We start from the raw sequence: 21,416 nt of genomic DNA on the forward strand, positions 1-21,416 counted from the left end.
ACGCTTTTATGGAGTGTAAAATTAACGAGCTGTCGGCTATGCGAATGAGATTAAATGTTATGTGTGTGCGCGTTTATGTGTGTGCGAGAGTGTACATGATTCATTGGTGGTGGGCGTTCGGAGGGCTGCTTCTCTGCATGTTAAACTGATGCCTGTGGCTTGTGAGGGTCTGCATGTACCAAACGCAGGGAAAGGACGCCACGGTTGGAGGACGAGCTGGATTACTGTCCCCCTGGACGACAGAAACGCTCTGAGTGAGGAATTTAAACTGATCGCAGTTTACTTCAGCCGCCAATACCTTGGGCTCTTCTTTGAGTTTTAGAAACATTCTTAAAGAGTGCCTAATGTGTTTTTCGCTGGATTTTCCTCTTTGATTTTTAACTCCAAGCCTTTTTTTTTTTTTTTACCACTTTTGGTCTGCCTTGTTTTTATTTAATGTGAAACTGCATGTAGAACTTCAACTATATGACACATTGCTTTCAGGACAGCCGCAGTTGTCTGATTGTGAGGCTAAAATGATGTAAAATGAATATATTAGCAACATAATAACCAACCAAAACAAAAAACAAAATTTATTACGAGCAGTACTGTGCAGAAATAACACACAGATAAACAGCGACCAAACCTTTCCTCATCTGCACATCATTCTCTCAAGTCTTTGCTTTCAGGACGAAATAATATCAACACTAAAACAAACAAACAGTAAAAAATATAATATAATGTAATATAATATAATATAATATAGCCCCAGCTTCGCCGCAACTCTGAATTGGATTAGGCGGTTTAGAAAATTAATGAATGAATAATATAATATGATATAATATAATATAATATAATATAATATAATATAATATAATATAATATAATATAATATCTGCGATGGACTGGAAGCTGTCCAGGGTGTACCCTGCCTGTCGCCCAAAGCTAGCTGGGATAGGCTCCAGCTTCCCCGCGACCCTGAATTGGAATAAGCGGTTCGGAAAATGAATGAATGAATGAATAATATTTTATTTTATATTATTCATTCATATATTATATTATATTATAAAATAATATAATATAATATAATATACTAATAATAATAATAATAATAATAATAATAATAATAATAATATATTAATGATATGTTAATGCTACTATTTAGCTACAATCCTGACAAAACCACCTTCAGCTCAGCTCCATTTTGACCCCTCTGCACCAGAAACAACTTCTCGATTTTATTCCAGCCATAGCAGATCATTATTTCTGTGTTTTTCAGACACACATAACTTTCTTGTGACCGGGTCTGTTCCATTTCCTGCCCAAGAAACTGTGCGGCTACCTGGGTGGGTGGAGTTTTTACTTTATTTAAAACGGCAGATCAGCCAGATTATCTGCTCAGATGTGATGGCGTGTTTTGAGAGATCGCCCCTTTTAACATGGGGGGACAAATGACTGCATTAAAATGTTTCCTGAAGCATCTTCTTCAGCTTATGATTCTGTTCCAATGCCATGAGCAGCAAAGTTATGTCCAATCCAGCTACTTCCGACTGGATTGTCTGTATTAGTTAAAAGACCTTAAAGCGGCTCTATGATGCTATTTCTAGTTTTCTGAGCTTTCTACAGTGTTATAATGTTGAATACTCATCAGACATGAGCAACGCCGTTTTTAATCACCAAAACGCGCGTTTGAGTTTTCCAGCACTTGCTACATTCGGTTTCCACGGCGACAGAAATGATTAGTTTTAGAGAGTTTTTTCTACTTCCAAATTTTAGTGACATCCCGGCCGGGGTAGGGACTCAGTGATTGGGCATCTTCTCTAAGTTGTGCACGTTCACAAGAAGAAAGCCACGCCCACTTTCACTGCTTAGTGTAACAACTCGTAGCAGTTGACCAATCAGACGCATCCTGCAGGATGGAGGGCGGAGCTTTCTCTGTTGGCTTGTTTCTGGCAGAGGCTGATCTGAGAAGATTGATACAACATTAATGAAGAAGTTTGTGAAAAAGGCTTGATTATTTCTTCCCCTTCTGGACATGCATATTAAAATAAATTAGACTGAAACGTGCTGAATAGAGACACTTTAATGGACACCGTTGAACTCTGCGGACTACAACAGCTTGAAACAAATTCATGCAAAATTATGACTTATTATGAACTTATTTCTGTTTTATGAACTTCAACCTGAAAAAGTTTAACCCTAAACCCCCCACGTCGTCTTCTATGTTCCAGTTGACTGAAAAACATCACCTGTTGATCTTTGGCTGCTGCTGATTGGACACTGATGTCAGTTTAATCTTTCTAATTGGGGCTTGAGAGGAAATGGATTTCCAGGTCAAAATAGAAAATATCTTTACCACACAGTAGTTATAGTGATCTTTTTTTATAGCTAAAAATGTGATAAATATTGGTGTTACAGTGAATTATGAATTGATCCTATAGAGTCTCTGAATAAACAATGTTATTTGGATGGATTATAAACCTTCTGGATAAAATATGAATGTCTGGAAATCCTTCTGTAGATCACCTCAAGGGTAATCTGTCATCACAGTTCACCACACAGAGATACACACTACTGATCCAGAGAAACTGTTGTGCTCCTGGTTGCTGGAGATCTAGCAGAGGTAAAAGTAGTTTTTGGAGGCATAAAATGCAACCCTACTAATCTGATTTATTCCTCTCCACTGTTCCCAATCTCCCTAAAACACCTTGTTTCAGGCTTTCATGACTTCACAATGAAAAGCCTAGTTTGCATAGTGGCCTGAGGACTAGACGGACACGTCGGACAAGAAATAAACCACATTCAGCCAGTCAGGATAAAGACCTTAAAACACAGAAATTACGGCCTAATCACAGTTTCTCTCACTGACCCCTAAATTTTACTTTAAGTGAGGTACTTATTTCTCACTTCTTCGGCTGGACCATCAGTGTTTGTCTGAATAGTTTGATCACTTCTCCTCAATCCCTAAAGGAAAAGGGGACAGTTTACTTTACAAACTGTATAGAATGGGCCAAAATAAGAATTAGAGTTACTCCAAGAGGTAGAGTTACATCCAAAAAGTCAGTGGCGGTACAGAAGCAGTTGCTGTTCATTTAGTCCTCAATATTATTAGTCATTATTTTTATTGATTGGATTTTTTTTTCTCTTTCTCTTCATCACCTGGAAAGGAGATAAAAATATGAAACAAGATGTAGACATAGTATAGTATAGTATAGTATTGAGACAGACAAATTTAAATGGTGCTTAGAAAGACACATTTCGGGACTCAGCTCTCATCCACTCTTCATCCATCCATCCATCCATCCATCCTTCCATCCATCCATCCATCCATCCATCCATCCATCCATCCATCCATCCATCCATCTATCCATCCTTACATCCATCCATCCTTACATTCATCCATCCATCCATCCATCCTTACATCCACCCTTACATCCATCCTTACATCCATCCATCCATCCATCTGTACATCCATCCATCCATCCATCTATCCATCTATCCATCCTTACATTCATCCATCCATCCATCCATCCATCCTTACATCCATCCATCCATCCATTTATCCATCCTTACATTCATCCATCCATCCATCCATCCATCCATCCATCCATCTATCGATCCTTACATTCATCCATCCATCCTTACATCCTTACATCCATCCTTACATCCATCCATCCAACCATCCATCCTTACATCAATCCATCCATCATCCATCCATCCACTTTCTTAACCACTTGATCTAATTTAGGCTCAGGGGAAATTAATTAATACTTCACAATTTTAGAGAATATGTTGTGAGTTAAACTTAATTATTAGTAAAATACACCTATATATATATATACATATATATATACATATATATAAAATTATTCAATTTTCCATCAGGCTAAACAATGATTTATATGATCCATGTATTCTATCAAATTTTTTTCCCAGCTGTATTTTTATGTTCTAAAACCCGACAGTGGCTGTTTTACTGAATATTTAATGACATTCAGTCTGCAGTATCCTCACCCACTAAATCTGGGCCTGTCGAACTAATGTGAGCTGATCTGATGACGCATCCATCCAACCTGAACTTAAACAGATATTTATTGCACCATTTTTTCAATTTTATAATCATATTCAATAATTTACATAAATAAAAAAAACTTGCCTTCGTCTTGTCGGAACATCATCAGAAAAACATGAAGCTAGCAGGCAGATAAAAACCATTTCACCATAATTCAGCATCAGAGATACACAGCTAAACATTACCTGAATAGTGGGTTAGTACCAGATAGTACCTGATAGTACCTGATAGTACCTGTCTGTGGCATCAACAGACTGCAAGCATGATGTCTGTCTCATCCTTGCATCACTTGTCCTCCTCTTCCTCATTTTACTTTCATCATATTCTGTTATGACTGACTCTTAGATGTTTAGAGAGGTTTTTGGTGTTGCTATAGAAACCTTTATGTCTTCTCATACATATACATCATCAGCTCCACACGTGATACTACAGACTGAGTACAGACTGAGCCTCATTTCAGACATGACTATAGCAGTCGGAGGAAAAAGTAGTTCCTATGGGTGTAATCTAGACAAAATTCTGATATTATAGTTACTTTTCACTGTATTCCTGTTTGTCATTAACTACATATTTACCACAAATTACAAAAATATTGACACCATAACAAAAGCTGAGGTATCGACGTTTCAGTGTCATCATGAGTTAAACTAAATCAAAATTTGTTCTCAAACTGATCACTGGCTGATGATATGATATGATGATGATGATGATGATGATAATTCTGTACAAAAACTCATCAGCATAGTTGGGTAAAATTCGTCTGAGAAGTGGGGTTGTTGTCAGTCGGGACTTTATTTCTTACCTCGTCTGGCAACCAGAGGAGTCAAACTACGGAGGTGTTCATTAAAGGGACTGCTGGACTGGAAGGCCCAGAAACCTTTCCACTTTGCAGCAGCACAGCCACTTTACTGTGAGATATCCTGAGTGTTTTCAGGTTTGATTAAGCTGAATAAACTGATGAGTTCATCTTTGTAAATGAAAATTTTGAGTCTTAAATACTTTAGAGTCTGTTTGCTCAAAGCTGTCGCTGAGAGTTGAACCTGGCAGTGATGTTATAATTCATATCTGTAACTCTGTTAGCTTCTTACCATAAAATAATTTGTATAATAGCAATCTTTGCTAATATGAAAGTGCTGCCCCTCTAATTTGAGGAGCGAAAGGCGAACAGGGGAAAGTGAAGCTCCAGACGCTGAAGCCAGAGCTCACTGCTGCTGTTGTTTAATGCAGGAGGCATTTTGGGCTGTGGGATGAATAAAACATCAGGGCACCTTGTTTATTTCCATCCTTCAACCGTAACTCGTTCTTTACATAATTGAATTCAAGCCTGTTTGAGACAGTGAATCTAATTGAACCTCTTCCCGTTAGCCGGGGAATGATTTGTTTCCACACCAAATTCTTATCCTCGCAGGGCTGCTTCTCGCCGAGGAGAGCTCTCCTGGATCGCATGAAGGCTTGATGTCCGTGTTTCAGTCCCATCTGAGGTAAGAAAGTGGACTATTTGCATCACTTTTCTCTCTGGTTGAGAGTCTCAAACTCTGCGTGAGAAGTTGCCTCACAAGCTGGCATCCATTCAACCCTGATGATTAACTTGTTGAACTCCACTGCTTCTATTTAACTCTGCAGGTCACAGTATCCCCTCCTCTTCCTCCTCTTCTTCTTCCACACAATGTGATTTAGTTAATGTGTAATTTGTTGCCTAATCTGTCATGCTGCACATTAGTGGAGAGTGCTCTTTGATTGTGAGAGACTTTTGGACAATTGTCTGCTGGCTTCTTTATGCACGGCCATGCTCTCTCCATATGGGCGCCATTGTTGCTTGCACTTAATGGTCACATTCAAGCCTGACTTCCGCTCTGGCACAAAGGAAAAGGCACATTAGTATTCAGTCCAAACATGTAAACAGTTGAACAAGAGCTCTGCAGGTAATGGTTGCATGTGAAATAACGTGCAAAAGTCTTGAGCCACCACTTGTTTCTTCATATTTTGCTTCTAAAGATTCCCTACAGTCTTGTGATCTAACGATATAATCTGGAGCAAAACTTCATCAGACTTTCTGGAGATTTCTCACAGTTTATTTCCAGTTCAGTCTCTGTACCTGACCATGTTTAAGGGGAGTAATATTCTGCTTGAATCATTAAAACCTAAAAGGAAGGACATAACTCAAGGGATGAACCAATGTTGTGTTTGCAAATTAACACCAACTCTACCAGGAACCAGTATTTAAAGTGTATATGTGTGCTTTTTGTTCCAAACAGCTTGTCACAGAACCAAATTTGCTCTCATCTGTCTTAGTTGCATCATTAAAATAAAAAAATAAGTGAGAATGTTTTTACAGACATGAATTAGTAAGTTTTCACCAACAGCGTGTTTTCTGAGGAACTATGAACTAGAAACCTGATCAGGTAGATTGATAGATAAACCATGACGGTCGCACTAAGTGGACCAAACTGGGACTAGAAAATCTCCCCTTACCATTCCACCAGTTGCAACCTGAAGCCTTGATCCTGACGGCAGGATGGATCCATGTTGTCATGATGTTTCCAGCAGATTCGACTTTCTGGAGACCATCTGCTTCAAGGCTGGACGTGTTGTGTGTTCAGACATGATGTTCTGCATATCTTAGTTGAAACCAGTGCTTACTGGACTTACTGTTGTCTTTCCATCATCTCCAACCAGTCTGCCCATTCTGTCCATCCTTTATATTCATTTAACCCAACATCACGTTCAGTATTTCATACACCTTCTAAGACATTTTGCATCACTTTATGGTAAAAACTTTGCTCAAAATCCTGTTTAATACAACCTGATTCTTCTCTTCTGGCACCTAATAGATACCATATATCTTGACATATCACATGGTCATGAATGATAAACATCTCAAAAATTTTGTTTTGTTTTTGTTACATTTGGTAAAATGGACAAATAAAGACCTTAGATTTAAAGAAAAGGGCTTCTCTAACTGTTTTTATGGGTCTTTCCCGAAAGGGGTCAAATGGATCCTGAATAAAGGCTTGAAAGCCAGTTAGTAGATGCAGTTTCTTCCACCTGAGGGCCAAAACTAAGCTCTTTATTTTGAGGTGAATCACTCTTTTATTTCTCAACTGCAGCGGCAAGTTGTTTAACTGCCACATGCAGGTATTAAGCACATCACCCTATATCTTCTTTTCACTGGCCGCTCGTCCACTTAAGGATGTGTTTTATATAGCTTTTATTTACAACTTCTCATTCTCTCAGGTGGGGTGACCAACTCTGAGTTGTCTTAGACCAGCCGGAAACTCAGAGGGCACAAGACTTTTGTGGCGGCAGTCCTTCTTTAAACCGTCTTAAAACCAATCTGTTCACCTTGGCCTTTGGCGCCGCGTAGGGTGGCCAGATGTCACGCTTTGTACTGGATCGTCCTGCTTTTCTATTACTTTTCACACGTCCCACAAAACGGGGCGCTGTCCCGCATTGTTACGACCAGGCTTTACTTTTCTGGAGGAAAAAAAAAACAAACAAAACAAAACTGGCTTTTACTAATTGTGTGTGGCAAAATATTTGACGTCTGTCACATCACACCGCCTGCTGATTTGATTGACAATCACGTCAATGAAACTAAGAGGTGGGACTTAATGGACATCTAGGATGCACCAGTGCACCCACAAACGAAAATAAATAAATAGATAAACAACTGATTGATCATGGAAAACAGGGAGACGACCGCAGCAACTTTGTTGTGTTTAAAGTCCATTATAAATTAGGGTATAGTTGCAGTATACATGTCTGCAAGCTAAAATATATTTAGTTTCTGCCCTGTGATTGGCTGATTAGATACTTCTGTTAACCTGATAAAGTGACTGTAAAAGACGTGAACAAACAATGGTGACATGAAGAAGATCAGCACATTATGTGGTTTTTAATTACATTAAAATCTAGAGAAGTGAAATTGATTGCATTTAGCTTAAATCCCTGCGACAAAATGTTGAAGTGACAGAAATTTTCAGTTTTAGTGTAGGTGCTCTGCAGAGGTGCCATAAAGTAGAAGTCCTGCCATCTTTTAGGATCTACGTTTTTAGAACAGGTGTTTTCACTAACAGGCTCATCTACCTGCAGTGGAACTGAACTGGTTTTGTGACTGGTTTTACCAGCTGCCAGACAGGACTTTTACTTCATGGTACTCGGATTAAACACCTCTGGTGCTCTGTTTCTAGACTTACAGGAACTAAAAATGTGTATTTCTCAATTACCACAGACTTTAAAGGAAATGAAATAGCAAAGTGCAACCACTGAAAAGAAGAAAGAAAGACACAAAGCAAGTGGAAAACCAGCTGACGAGTCCATAATAAACAGTCCTCCGGTCCTTTAAAAAGTAAGAGGTTAAAGAGTTACAGACAAAAGCGGCTGGAATGATGGTTGAAATACAAAAGGTAAAAGTAGCTTTTATTCCTGGAGTAAAGAGGACAATTTAAGTGTATGCACTGCAAGCAGAGGAGGCTTTTTATTTTAAAGTCTAAAAGCAGAAAGCGGTTGACACATCGGTTGTCATTGTTGCTTTGGCATGTGATGTGTGGAGGCACTTAAATGTGTAAGGCTGTCAAACGTTAAACTGCTGTAAGAGAAAAACTATGAAAAGCATGAAAACGCTATAATCATGCGACTGATTTGAAGTTGGAACAAAGTTTTGAAGTCAAAGAGTGGAGCTTCAGTCGAAGGTTAGAAAGTTCTAATGGAAGCGCCGTGAAACACAGTCACCCTGACTGATAGGAAACGCATCACGGTGTGAGGCAGGTGAACTGTAGAAAGTGGCTCTGCTGCAGGCAGCTGGGCCCTAAGACACTGACCAAGTCCTGTCTCTCCCAATTAGCCCCACTCAGCCTCTCACTGCTCCTAATTCAGTCCTTCTGCTGAGCTCAGCCTGAAGTAAACTGCTCATACACACAGGTTACTCACTGCTAACCCTGCACACTGCCAGCATTTCACTGGTGTATTAAACTGGTCTGCACACTGCAGGATGATGTAAAACAGGCAAGAACTGCTCAACAATTAAAAAGGAAGTACAGACAGACTTTTTCCAGAAAGCATAATTTTATTTAAAGGGGTGCTATGATGGTATTTGGAGTTTTCTGAGCTTTCTACAGTGTTACAGTGTTGAATCCTCATCAGACATGTGAACGACACTGTTTTTTATCACCTAAACGCATGTTTGAGTTTGAGTTTGAGTTCCAGCACTCTCTCCGTTCGGTTTCCATGGCGATGAAAAAGCGTCATTTTAGAGAGTTTTTTCTACTTGGAAATCCCTGTGACGTCCCGGGGGATAAGGTTCGGTGATTGGTTACCTTCTACTGGTTAACAAGGGCATGTACAAATACATCAGGCGGGTGGAAAACGTGGGATAAAGTTATTTCCAACGATGGCTGGTGAGTTTACCAAAGAGAGACATCCTGCTGCATTCGTTGCTGTGGGTTGCTGTTTTCCACTTCGTTTTCAGGCTCTGATTCAGGTTCCAGCATGTAGGGCTGTATGCTATGTGTTGACAATGTAGTTTGTTTTTTTATTGAGTTCATATGAGCCTAATCCTTCTGTTTATGAGATGTTACAATGACGGCCAAAGCAGTTGCGGTGCGCGCTCCCGATGCAGTGCAGTGGCGGGAGGCGGGGCTTAATGCGGAAGAGTCTCAATCCACTCGTTTTGCCCGCAGGCTGATCTGACAGCCTACGGAGAGGGTCGGTCTGAAGTAAATAAAGTGATTTGTGACAATAACTCCATCAATCCCAGCCCTTCTGGGCTCAGAAATAAAAATAAATTAGCCTGAAATGCACATAATAGTTCCACTTTAATCATAATGCAATGTGATGATGATAAAGGAAATTTTGATATTAGAGGTAATGCTGCCACACGGTTCAAATGGCCTTCTATCTGCTAAGTTGAAAATAATATCATAGACTTTTGTTTACATGTCATTAGTCCTTCTATAGCGCCAATTCACAACAGTCTTCTCAAGATGCTTTTACAAACCCAAATCAGTTCAATTCATTGTGGTTCAGTTATAATCCGACTCAAATAAATCGATATGATCACATTTGTCCGGTTTATAATTACTGTGTTTATAAATAATCAACAAAAAATAATTAGATATCTAAGGAAAATCAACAGATTAAAGCTAGGGTAGGTAATCTTACTCAGACACTTTTTTTTTTTACTTTGGGTGAAATAGGTCCTTGTCTTGATAGTAGTCTGTATATTTTGTAATCATGAAAAATAAAAAATATAGTTAGACCCCTCAGTTTACTGTAAATCTGTAAAAACTCTGACCAATTCAAACGTTTAGACTGAAATAGAGTTGTTCATTTCTTACAAAAAAGATTTTGATCACATAAGGAGTAAAACGAGAGGGGAAACAGACAGGGGGCCACTTTCAAATCTTCTCGCTCCCCAACATGACCTACCCCAGCTTTAAATCGGAACAATAATATGTTCATAAAGTTTTTAAAAAATCTATAAAAACTCTTCAAAACTATGCATTAGTTTCCCTTATCAGAAACCAGGCTTAAGCTAAATCCATCAAATGATTACAGAATTAGAAATTAAAGCGCAGGAAATCAGTCATCTTTCAGGAGAGCTGATGATTATTATTGTACTTTGCTAAAAAAAAAACCAAAAACACAATCATCTCCAAATCTAGTACTTCTGCGTACCGTTTTGATTTTCTAAGATCAACTAGACTTTTGCATTTTGACATATTTCTAAACAAATACTGTGATCATTGATTTTCTTTGAGGTCTCATTTAACTTCAACCCCCTTGTTCTCTCTATGAGTCTCTCTCCATCTTTTTCCTGTTCATTCCTCACATTTTTCTCCCAAAACTGGACTTGTCTTCACTTTTAAATTTTGTTTTTATTGTGTTAACTTGTAGGCATCAAAGCTGTAAAATGATTACACAGAACAAACCAGAAATAATATGAATCCAGAAATGACTCATAATATGCTTACAAGTCATAGACAGTTTAGACTTCACTGTAGTCTCTATATATATATACATATATGTATGTGTGTATATATATATATATATATATATATATATATATATATATATATATATATATATATATATATATATATATATATATATATATATATATGTGTATAAGGATGGATGTAAGGATGGATGGTTGGATGGATGGATGAAAAGTTTAATTAATGACAAAGACCCTTCTTAAATGGTTGCCTACCAGTAAAAAAAAAAAGGGTTTTTTGTCATTTGTCATTAATTAAACTTGTAATTTAATAACACATCAAATATGGACAGACTGGAACCTACATGTTCAAAAAACTTTCTAATTATGATTGTAGTTATTTTATTAGTTAATTTAATTTGAAAATATTGAAAATCTTACATACTCCACCTTTAAAGTCACCTTGCACAAAAGCTCCCTGTCTGCTCTCCTACAATGAACTGCTCTAAGGATAATTTCCAGCTCACTTGCTAAAGTGCACAGAAAATGTTGCAAAGTTAATATTTTTAAGCACCTCCATGAGCTCATATTTCCATTTCTATTTGTCAGGCCTGTGGAGATGAAACAAAGCCAGGCTCAAGCGTAATATGGGCCAGTCAAACAAAGCGTAAGCCGATCCTTTGTTTTGGAGGAAGGAGGATGTCACTGAGGTGGATGTTCCAGTCCAAGTGGAATGAATAAGAGCAGCTGTCTCACCAGCATCACATATGCGGATCAGGCATACGCCCTCTCGCTGCTCAGTGACTGACGGCAGGTTTCATGTGAACAGGAGGGAAACCAGAGACGAGGTCAATAGACTCTATAGGCTTGCAGGCTCAGGTTGATTGGGTCAGTGTTTCCACTCACACCTCACCATCCTTCAAAGAATGTTCTGCAGTAAAACACCCCATCTGAACAAGCTAAGTATGCCAGGTACATTGTGCAGCTGTAAATGCCACTCCACCTGTCGGAGCTGGGTTTAGCTCACATCTTTGTTTGCAACAGTTACCCATAAGCCTCATAGACAGCTTGTTTACCTCCTCGTGTCGTTATCCCCTGACACCCAGCCTACAGGTAGAATCCATACACAAACTGATTCCTATATGGCTGTGATGATTACCGTGGATCTTTATGGGGATATATCCACATGGATTATGCAAAAAGGTTCTTCCTCATTTGCTGAAAATGAGGGTAAAAGGTTCAGCAGATGAAGTCATTTCAGCTGGGGTTAAAAATCCCAAAGCAGTGGCATCATAGAAGCATATACACACTGTTTTTCCCTTATTTTCAATTTTTTTTTTTTTTTTTACTCTATTTTTATCCAGTTGTAATCAAAATGCCTCTAAGTGCTTGTTTTTGTTTTTGCATTTGCACTGCTATTGGAAATGCCTCAGGGACCTGGTAGTCAGATATCATTTTGTACGCCTGTAAAAATCTAATTCTGTTTTTCTCTATTACCTGTAGATTAAATATATAGCTGCTAAAATGATCCTTTTCTGATCCAGGAGCCCCCCAAAAAAAACCCAAACACATATTTCTGGTTATTTTATTGTGTTCTGTTCCCGGAAAAAAAAAAAGGGCAATTATAAAAAGTTCTTATCATCTGAAAGCGCCTTTTGGTAGTTGAACATTATTCGGTTTTTTGAATACTGTTGATAAAAATCCTGAATCTATTCTTTTTTCTTTACAGAAGACAAACTACATGGATTACATTATTGTAAAGCCAGGCTCACATGTGCTGCATGTTTAAACCCTAACTAATTTTCCCTTTCTCCATACAAAGAAGCAGCTTGCGTCATGATTTATACCCACCTTCCAATATATTAGGTCCACCTTTTCAGCTGCTCGCAAGCACAAACAGCTAATCAGCGAATAACATGCCAACAACTCAATACTTTTAAACACCTAGTTACAGACAGAAAAACAACTTCTTAATCCTTTAACCCAAACCTTGTTCTACAAATTTAATTCTGAATTTGTATAGACCAAGCTGCCATCACAGGTGTTCCAGTTATGTCTGCAGTGTTTCTGTTTTTAACTTTCTCAGATAATACAACAGGTTCATACATTATACAATGTTGTGGGTCTATTTTGCACTCAGGGCCTATTCACAGTGGCCTTTTTTAGTTGAATCCTAGTCACCCTTCAAAGTCATGCATGTTATTTGGTGTCTCTAAATCCTTCCTAGGAGTGAGAGTGAGTAGTTGTGTTTCTGTGTTGACCATAGACTGTATATAAAAGATGGACGGAGCCTCTGGCGGTTAAAAGTGAAGCCTATGCAGAAGTGCATAAAACTGCAGTTCCCCCTTCATCCACTAGGGGCTCCAAAACAGAGCAAATCCACATAGACTCCCATGTTAAAAAGACCAACTTCACAGCAGAAATAAACATGTTTATAGCCTGCTATAAAAATCCATTTTCGGTTTAATCGGTCAGGTTTACCTTCATGACAACTGTGGGGGGGAGAGGATTTTTTTTCCAACTCGCCCATTTAAAAGTAATTTAATCTTGAAGTTCAGTATATTTAGGGACGCGGCTTTTTGATTGACAGGTACCCGATCTCCCGCTTCAAGTCAGCAGAATGAACAACTGCAACAACAACAACAACCCCTCTCAGCTCCACCTCTTTGCCCATATTTGTATTTTCTGGGCCAGACGACACACATTCCTCTACCAAGATGGCTTTCCCATGACAAACAGCAATCAGTACAATAACCAGTGATCATAATTAAACATGAAGAACATCATAATTTCAACTGGAAAGCAGCAGTAAAGACTCAGTCAACAGAATCTGTTTGGCTGATAATAAGTTTAGCTTTCTCAGCCTTATGTTTCTCCATGATTGTGCCAAGATTCCTCCACTGTATGCCAATAATCTTAAACCACGCTTTAACAATAGTGTTTAAGCTTATTTTTCCCACAGATAAGTTGTTGAAACAGCAGGTAAAAGGAAAAAGCAGTGGCAGTGTTTATATACAGGGGGGCCAGAGGGTGGGCAAGACTTTATCAGAGGTCCCATATACTTGTGTTCCTCTGTCTAACACACTCACATCCACTGCTGTGAGAACTATGGTCACATTAATAATCTGGATCTATTGGAAATGAATTGTCCAGAAAAGTCAATGGAAAGGTTTAATGAGGGTCTTGGTGGTCCTTTTAGGGGCATGTGGAGCTAGGTATAGTAGGCAGATCAATGGCTTCTCTCCCTAGCAGTTTTGTTTTACTGTCTGATGTTAGTGTTAGACTGGATTCTTGTATCTTGCATGGCTAGCCCCATGTTGGGATGCTAACACTGGAGTCTCTCTCAGCCTGATCTTTCTCATCCCCCTTTACAAAGAAAATCAGAAATGTTTCCCTTTCTCTCAATTCTTATATTTTTCTCGACAAAATCATACTGGTTACAGGATATATTTTCTAATTTTTTCATGCTGTAGCTATTTTAAAACCAACTAGCAACATTGCTAGTCTCCTGTACATGAACCTGGATCATGTAGCGCTAGCTTAGTCAGCGCTACTGAGTTTTTGAGTTTCTTTATAACTTATTTTCAGCTCCAATGTGAAAATACAGAGCAACTGTGTAGATGTCTAGTCCCTAAAGACACTAACTAAAAAATAAATATTACATGGTTTCCGCACATAATCTTAAACTAATCTAGTGGTACCATATAACTAGATTAGCACTGCTACGTAGCTTCATGCTAATATCTGGGTAACGGTCTTATAACATTAGTACAGTGACTCACACAGGAATAAAATCTCTTTAGAAATGTGTAGCCAGACATGAACCTTTTTAAATTATAACTAATAAAATATCTTATAACTTAGTTTGGACTGTTGCAGAAACGCTGGTGATCCATGCAGGTCTGGAAAGACTGTCCTCATCCCTGAAGTGTCAACTGGGGAGCCCAGCCAGAGGAACGTAGTAAGCATGTCAATCCCACATAAACATTTGCTGATTACAAAACTTCAGAGCTCACAAACAAACAAATTCAACTGCAACCACAAAACCGAAGAAAATGGGCACATAAGCTGCTGTGCTTGCCAGTGCACACACACACACACACACACACAATTACACTTGCAGAAACAAACTCATTACAAACTATCTCATTACAAATCAGCTGTGCTCTGCAGCATAGTGAGTATTTAGACAGTTGTCCAGAGGAGTTTGCAGGGAGTTAGATGGTGAACAAATTAGTTTGCACCCTGAGGGTAAGTCGATGCCAGCCTCGGGGGTTTGGTGTGTGTGAATGTGCCTCTTACTGCAGAGCTGTGCACAGAAAGGCGAGCATGGCTAAGTTAGCTGGAGGTGGAGGACATCACACATGTCCCTGTTTGCTAGTGTCCAAAAATAAACGGGTGCTTGTATTGACCCCTTGTTGATGAATTCATATGGGGGTAAATGTTGCCAGTGTGACCACTGAAGTATCACGCTTGTGTGCTCGTGTTCCTCCTTCCAGTCTCCCTCCGCAGCCTTACATCAACTGCAGCACAGTTGTTTCCTCTCTCTCCCTCATCTTCTTCCTCCTCCCACTTTGTATTTACTGTGGCAGCTGAAGTGGCTCCTTTTTAATTTTAGAAGGCCTGCTGGCTGCCTGGTGATTAATTGGATGCTGGGGCTCAGGTTGTAAATAGATGTTCTATTCTCATGCTTGTTTTTCCCGGTTAGGAGACCACGCAGCTGATTGGAATACCCACTGAACCCAAAATACAGCAGGTGCTGATGAGCTCAGGGTCAGCATTGTGCATGTATAATTATCAGCGTTTCCTCTCGTGTGAGCATCAGATAAATTAAATGTGACTATAAGCTGCATGACAAGATGCAAGCAATGAACATTGAAGCATTTTTACTCATTTCTACCCCCACAGGCATCCACAACACGGCCCAAGATGCTGTTTTTGACTCATATCCATAAATATACAATACAGTTTCCAACACTATGGTGATAAGAACAGGTGATAATAACACAAACAACAACAGGTGAGGTGTCCATCAACAAGCAGCTGAAGGAAGCCATTATCAGGCCAGTGTGAGGTTGTCAGAGAAGAGTATTTCTAAATAACAACTGGGCAGAGCATCATACCAAACTATCGTTATCTAACGATGGCAAAAACAGGGAAACTTTAAAAGAGGTCATATGTTACCTTTGGGATTTGCTGTCCTCTTACTCTCAATGTGTTTCATAGTGTTTAGTGGGTGTGGGTGTATAAGTCTAGCAAAAGAAAGTTATCTCCCAAAACAGAACCATAAATACACACTCAATCTTAATGTGACCTGAATTCTTATATGTATTCCTAAGTTCCTTATTATAGTCCATCCATTTATATATTGACAATACTCGTTTATTATGACGCAGTGTGAGAGAGAGGCTACACTACCCGATTTACTCTCTGTTAAGTAGTTTTATTAAACTTTCTTACTTTAAAAGAATGCTTTTTTTTAACTTATTTTAATGGTACAGAGACAATCACTATGAACATTCCTGGAGACTTCTTTACACTGCAGCACAACCAAAGGGATGGCTAAGAGTCACCAGTCCACATAAAACTATGATTGTAATCAAAAAGTAGTTTGATGTGTCCTGTGGAGAGGGTGTCTGCTTCCTGAACCCAAACTGGGAGCTGGTTCCACAGACAGGGCTCTGATAGCTGACTGTTGCTACACATCCAACCATCTGGGCCACCCACCACAAAGCATTAAAGCATCACATCTATGTGAATCCATTTTTCATGAGCAGATCTGCTTATTTATTCTTAGGAAGATACTGCTTTACATCATACGTGTTTCAAAGAAAAATAAAATAATGAAAATCCCATTTCACTGACAAATTTAATTGAATATTTGTGCTGTTGGCAAAAAATTAAGTCCATAGAGGAGCAGAGTGTTTTGGCTTTCCTTAAGAGTCCCAAACTGACTGTTGCATCAGAGCAAAACTTTCTTCTTTCATTTTAAACGTGATGCAACAGCTTTCTGGTGTTTGAAATGCTGTGACACTGGTTTCCTCTATGGGCTTATTTTATTACCAATGGAGTCCGATAGGTGGGCCAAAAAGGAAGTTTAATACTGTTAATATTTTGGAGTTTTATCCTATGAGGTCGGGCTGTTTTAAGACTACAACATACCTTATTGTTTAGAAATGAAAATTTTAAAAAAAGAGAGAATGTTAGATATCTACATGCTGTGGCAGCTGGCTTGTTCTACATCCTCTTGTTTAGCAACTCTAGCTTCACCCTCAAATAAAAAGAAAATAGAATCTGATTAATTGGTTTTAAGTTTGAATCGGAGCCTTAAAATATTAAACTTCTTAAAGTCTACATTATAAACTCTCTTTATTTTTAAATTTGAAGAAGGTGATTAAACACAATTGCACTTTTTTTTTAGATAAAAAGGAAAATTTAACTATTGCATTTGGCAGGTTGCAAATATGCAATCTGCCATCCATTCAGCCATCCATTCATTAATTTTCTGCTGATAATCCGAGGTCGACGGGGCAGCAGCTAAAGCAGGTAAGCCCAGACTGCCCTTTACACCAAGGTCCCACCTTTGGCCACTGTCCAGTTCTCCCCAGGGGTTAGCCCCCACGGAGGTGTCAACCTGTGACTTTCCGGCTAGGTCTGGTGGCCGAACGACTGTGTCGAGGCTCAGTTACCAGGTGCTGACCAGGCCTGGATCCAAGAAAGTCTTCCTGTTCCAGGTGAAGAGACTTGTTCATCCTGTTCTAGGTCTTGAAATTGTTTTTCAGCTTTAGTTAGGCTGTATACTAAACATGTAAACAAATGGAGCCTTCTGTTCGTCTTCTGCGTCCTTTTCAGAGAGTTTGCGGAGGCATAGGTGAACATTGTAAACAGAGCAGTACCACTGGAGACCTTTGGGGGCAGCGTGGTGCAGTATAGCCAGTGTGTGACCAAAGAAGGGAATAAAGAAGAAAGAGAAGTCAAAATCTATTTATCCACCACCTTATGCACATTATTCTGATCTCCTTCATTGTGCTGTTCTCAGAAACTTACATCTGAGCTCTTCACAGCTCTTTAGTAGATTTATTGGTTAACAAAATACCCACACAGGAGGCATGGAAGTATGTAGACAGTGCTGGTTAACAATGTTTGAAATAGATGTACTGTCTGCATGGTGTGGCCAAATTTACCTCACCGAACTACTGACGCCTCACATCTCAACTGGGACCTGGTCAGGTTGACTGCACAGTCTGCTCCCACCCAGGACACAGTTGAAAACAATGGGAGAAAAGGGCAATTGAAGCCCCGTCAGTGGAACGACCTCCAAGACCACCTTAGGGCCCCACAGAGGAATCTTAAAAAAGGGCTAAAAACCTTCCTTTTTAGAAAAGCTTTTAATTGTTGCTTTTCTGTATTTTATTGTTGTTTATTATTGTATCTTTTTATTCTGCTTTTTACTCTGTAGCAGTTTAAGGTTTGGTTACTAAATGTAAAAAGTGCATTATTAATAAAATTCATGATTATTATTATTATTACTATTATTATTGTTTGCGTACATTAAAGATGCACGACTGAACTTTTAGAGTTCTTTTAAGAGACGCACCGCCTAGTGACAACTAATTCAGTATCCATCTAAAATTTACATCCTTTTTCTTCTCTGAGCTCTTTCCATTCTATAAAAGTCACTCGGATGTTGATTTTTATCTCTTAGGGCCTTTACACACTGGGACTAGTATAAGTATAAGAAGTATTCAGTCATCTTCAGCTGTCATTTGTTAGAAAAACACACAAAAACCAAAAACTAAAAAAAAAAAAAAAAAAACTATATTTATTTAACATATTTAAAGTTTTCTCATCCTGCCACAGCTGCATGTTGAATCTCCTCCAGAGTCCCTGTGAACTTTGAGCAGCTCAGAAATAACTTCCTGTAAAAACATTCACGTAAAATGTGTGATAAGTCTAATCTCTTTATTAACAAGCTGAGTCTGGCAGAGTATATGTGCTCATATCCGTGTTGATTAGCGTGTTGTGCAGGTATGTTCATGTGAGAAAACAGTACTAGAATAAGCTCTGCTAGATGTGTTGATGAGCTTCACATCTTGGTGAATCCTCCTCAAATAAAGCAAAAAAAAAAAAGGACTTGCAACAAAAGAGTTATTAGAAGTCTGTTTGGACCGTCATTATGTTTTAATATTTATGCATTTGCAGAAATAAAATCTCCATCTTTCCTTCAACCTTTCTCATTCCAACAAATTAAAACAAGTCATTTTGTTTTGTCTTATATTAGAATTTCTTCACCTTTTTTTCTCATCTGCTTTGCATTAAATGTTTCCTGCCAGTCTGATTTAAAACTATTAAATCAAGCCTAAAAGAATAAAACGTCTTGCATTTTCATCCATTTAAACTTTTAAAGTATGATTCTTCTACACATTGACAATTATATTTTGGATTAGTAGGCCTATATTCTCTTTCTACTTTATCAGGTCCACCTTTGCTAGTATTGGGTTGGACCCCCTTTTCCTTCAGAACTACCTTAATTCTAGGTGTCATAGAACAGATTCAGACAACAGATTCAGGTGGGGCTTCTAAGATCATAGATCTGATGAACGCAATTAAAACATAATTATCAGCCAATTACACAAAGAATTAGGATGATTATTAAGTTAAAATGATGGTATTTAGTTTGTTTTAATAAATATGTTAAAATATTCCCAAATGTTGGACGGCAAAAATTTTTCTTGCTATTTGTTGAAAAAAAAAATCTATTTAGCTAAAGTTGATATTTCAAGTATGTTCAAAGCTAAGTTACTATGGCAACATTCACACTGTAGATCTTAATGATGGTTTTAATTGCTAAGATCCTACAGTAGTCATGGTGTGTGCATGTGTGTGTTTGTGTGGTTATGAAGCATTTTTTTGGTGTGACGTCACACACACATTAACACTCTGTGTTAAAACTCAACTGAAATGCAACATGACAAATCAGAAATGCTCTTCACTAAATACACATGCTAGAGCCGTCTTTGGAATCCTTTGCAGACATATTTTGGTGTGTTTTCAGATACCTAACCAGACGTAGGAAACAAAGCAGTACCACTGTAAACCATGGGGGGGGGGGGGGGGGGGGGGGGGGGGGGGGGGGGGGCAGTTTATTGCACTATAGCTATCCTTCAAACAGATGGAACACAGAAAAAGAAAACACAATATTTTTAGTGACTGTACAGACCACCGTCTACTGAGCTGAATCTTTTTATGCATCTTTTGGAGAATTTACACCATCCTGATCTACTCCATCATTGCCATGTTTGCTGTTCTCTGAAACTGATGTGTGACCTCTGTGCTGCCCTCTAGTGGATGCTTTGTGTTACAACTGAGGCAATGTGAAGGATTCAGGGGGCTTATGGGCTGTGATATTTGTAAGGGGTGGGGGGGGGGGGATTACATATTGGCCAAGGTGGTAGAGCGTCGCTTTGTGAGTTAATGGTCAGTGGCTCGAGTCGAGCTACCCTACACTACTGCAGCCACAAGGGGGACATGATTGTTCTCTCAGGGACAGTCCCAAGCCCGGATAAATGCAGAGGGTTACATCAGGAAGGACATTCACCATAAAACATGTTCTAATTTACCTGTGCGATGATTCGCTGTGGCCCTTTCAGAAGGACAAGTCGAAAGGGAAACAACATTGGCAGTGATATTTGACAAACCGTAACCCTAACCCTAAGCCTTTATCGGCTCATTTATGCTATTCTACAGTAATTTAACAGATGCTTTTATCCAAAGCAACTTACATATGAGAGTGAGAACAACACAAGCAGGAAATCAAACAGTAGAGGACATCATAGGAAGGTGTTAGTGGACTGTGCAGTGTGACGCAGGTCCTTCCAAAGTTCAGTTCATTTAGCTGTGCTGCTAGTTTAGCTTTAGCATCACTTTACAGTTCATAAGAAAGACAGATTGCTGAGAAACGACTTTCCCATATTTTTTAAATATTCATCTAAAAGAAGAGTATTTTACGCTTTTTAACTCCCAGCAGTAGCACTCTTACCATCTCCACTGATGAAATGTAAATGCAACTAGAGAAAGCACGCATATGAGGCAACACACGTTGGGTTTAATGGATTTATTGGAAAACTTTACAGCAAATCATTGACTTTCTGATGTACTACATAAAACCTTCTCACTTTGCATTGGGCTCAAACCTTGTCTCTACTTCATCCTTCTTCTGTTCAACAATTCAAGTTTACTTTTTCATGTATTCAAATAATGAAATATAAAATATGTCATATTTCTTAGAGACAGTGACTCTACCTTCTCAGTAGGTATTTATTCATGTTGTTCACATCAGTGAGTTTTGGCATTGGTGTTTCTGCTTGGCTTCTCACACACTCACTCTGAGCACTCACTTATTAATAGATCTGGCCAAATCTGCTGCTTCTC

Source organism: Telmatherina bonti, assembly GCF_933228915.1.
Source record: "Telmatherina bonti genome assembly, chromosome: 21".
In the NCBI taxonomy this organism is placed as follows: Eukaryota; Metazoa; Chordata; class Actinopteri; order Atheriniformes; family Telmatherinidae; genus Telmatherina; species Telmatherina bonti.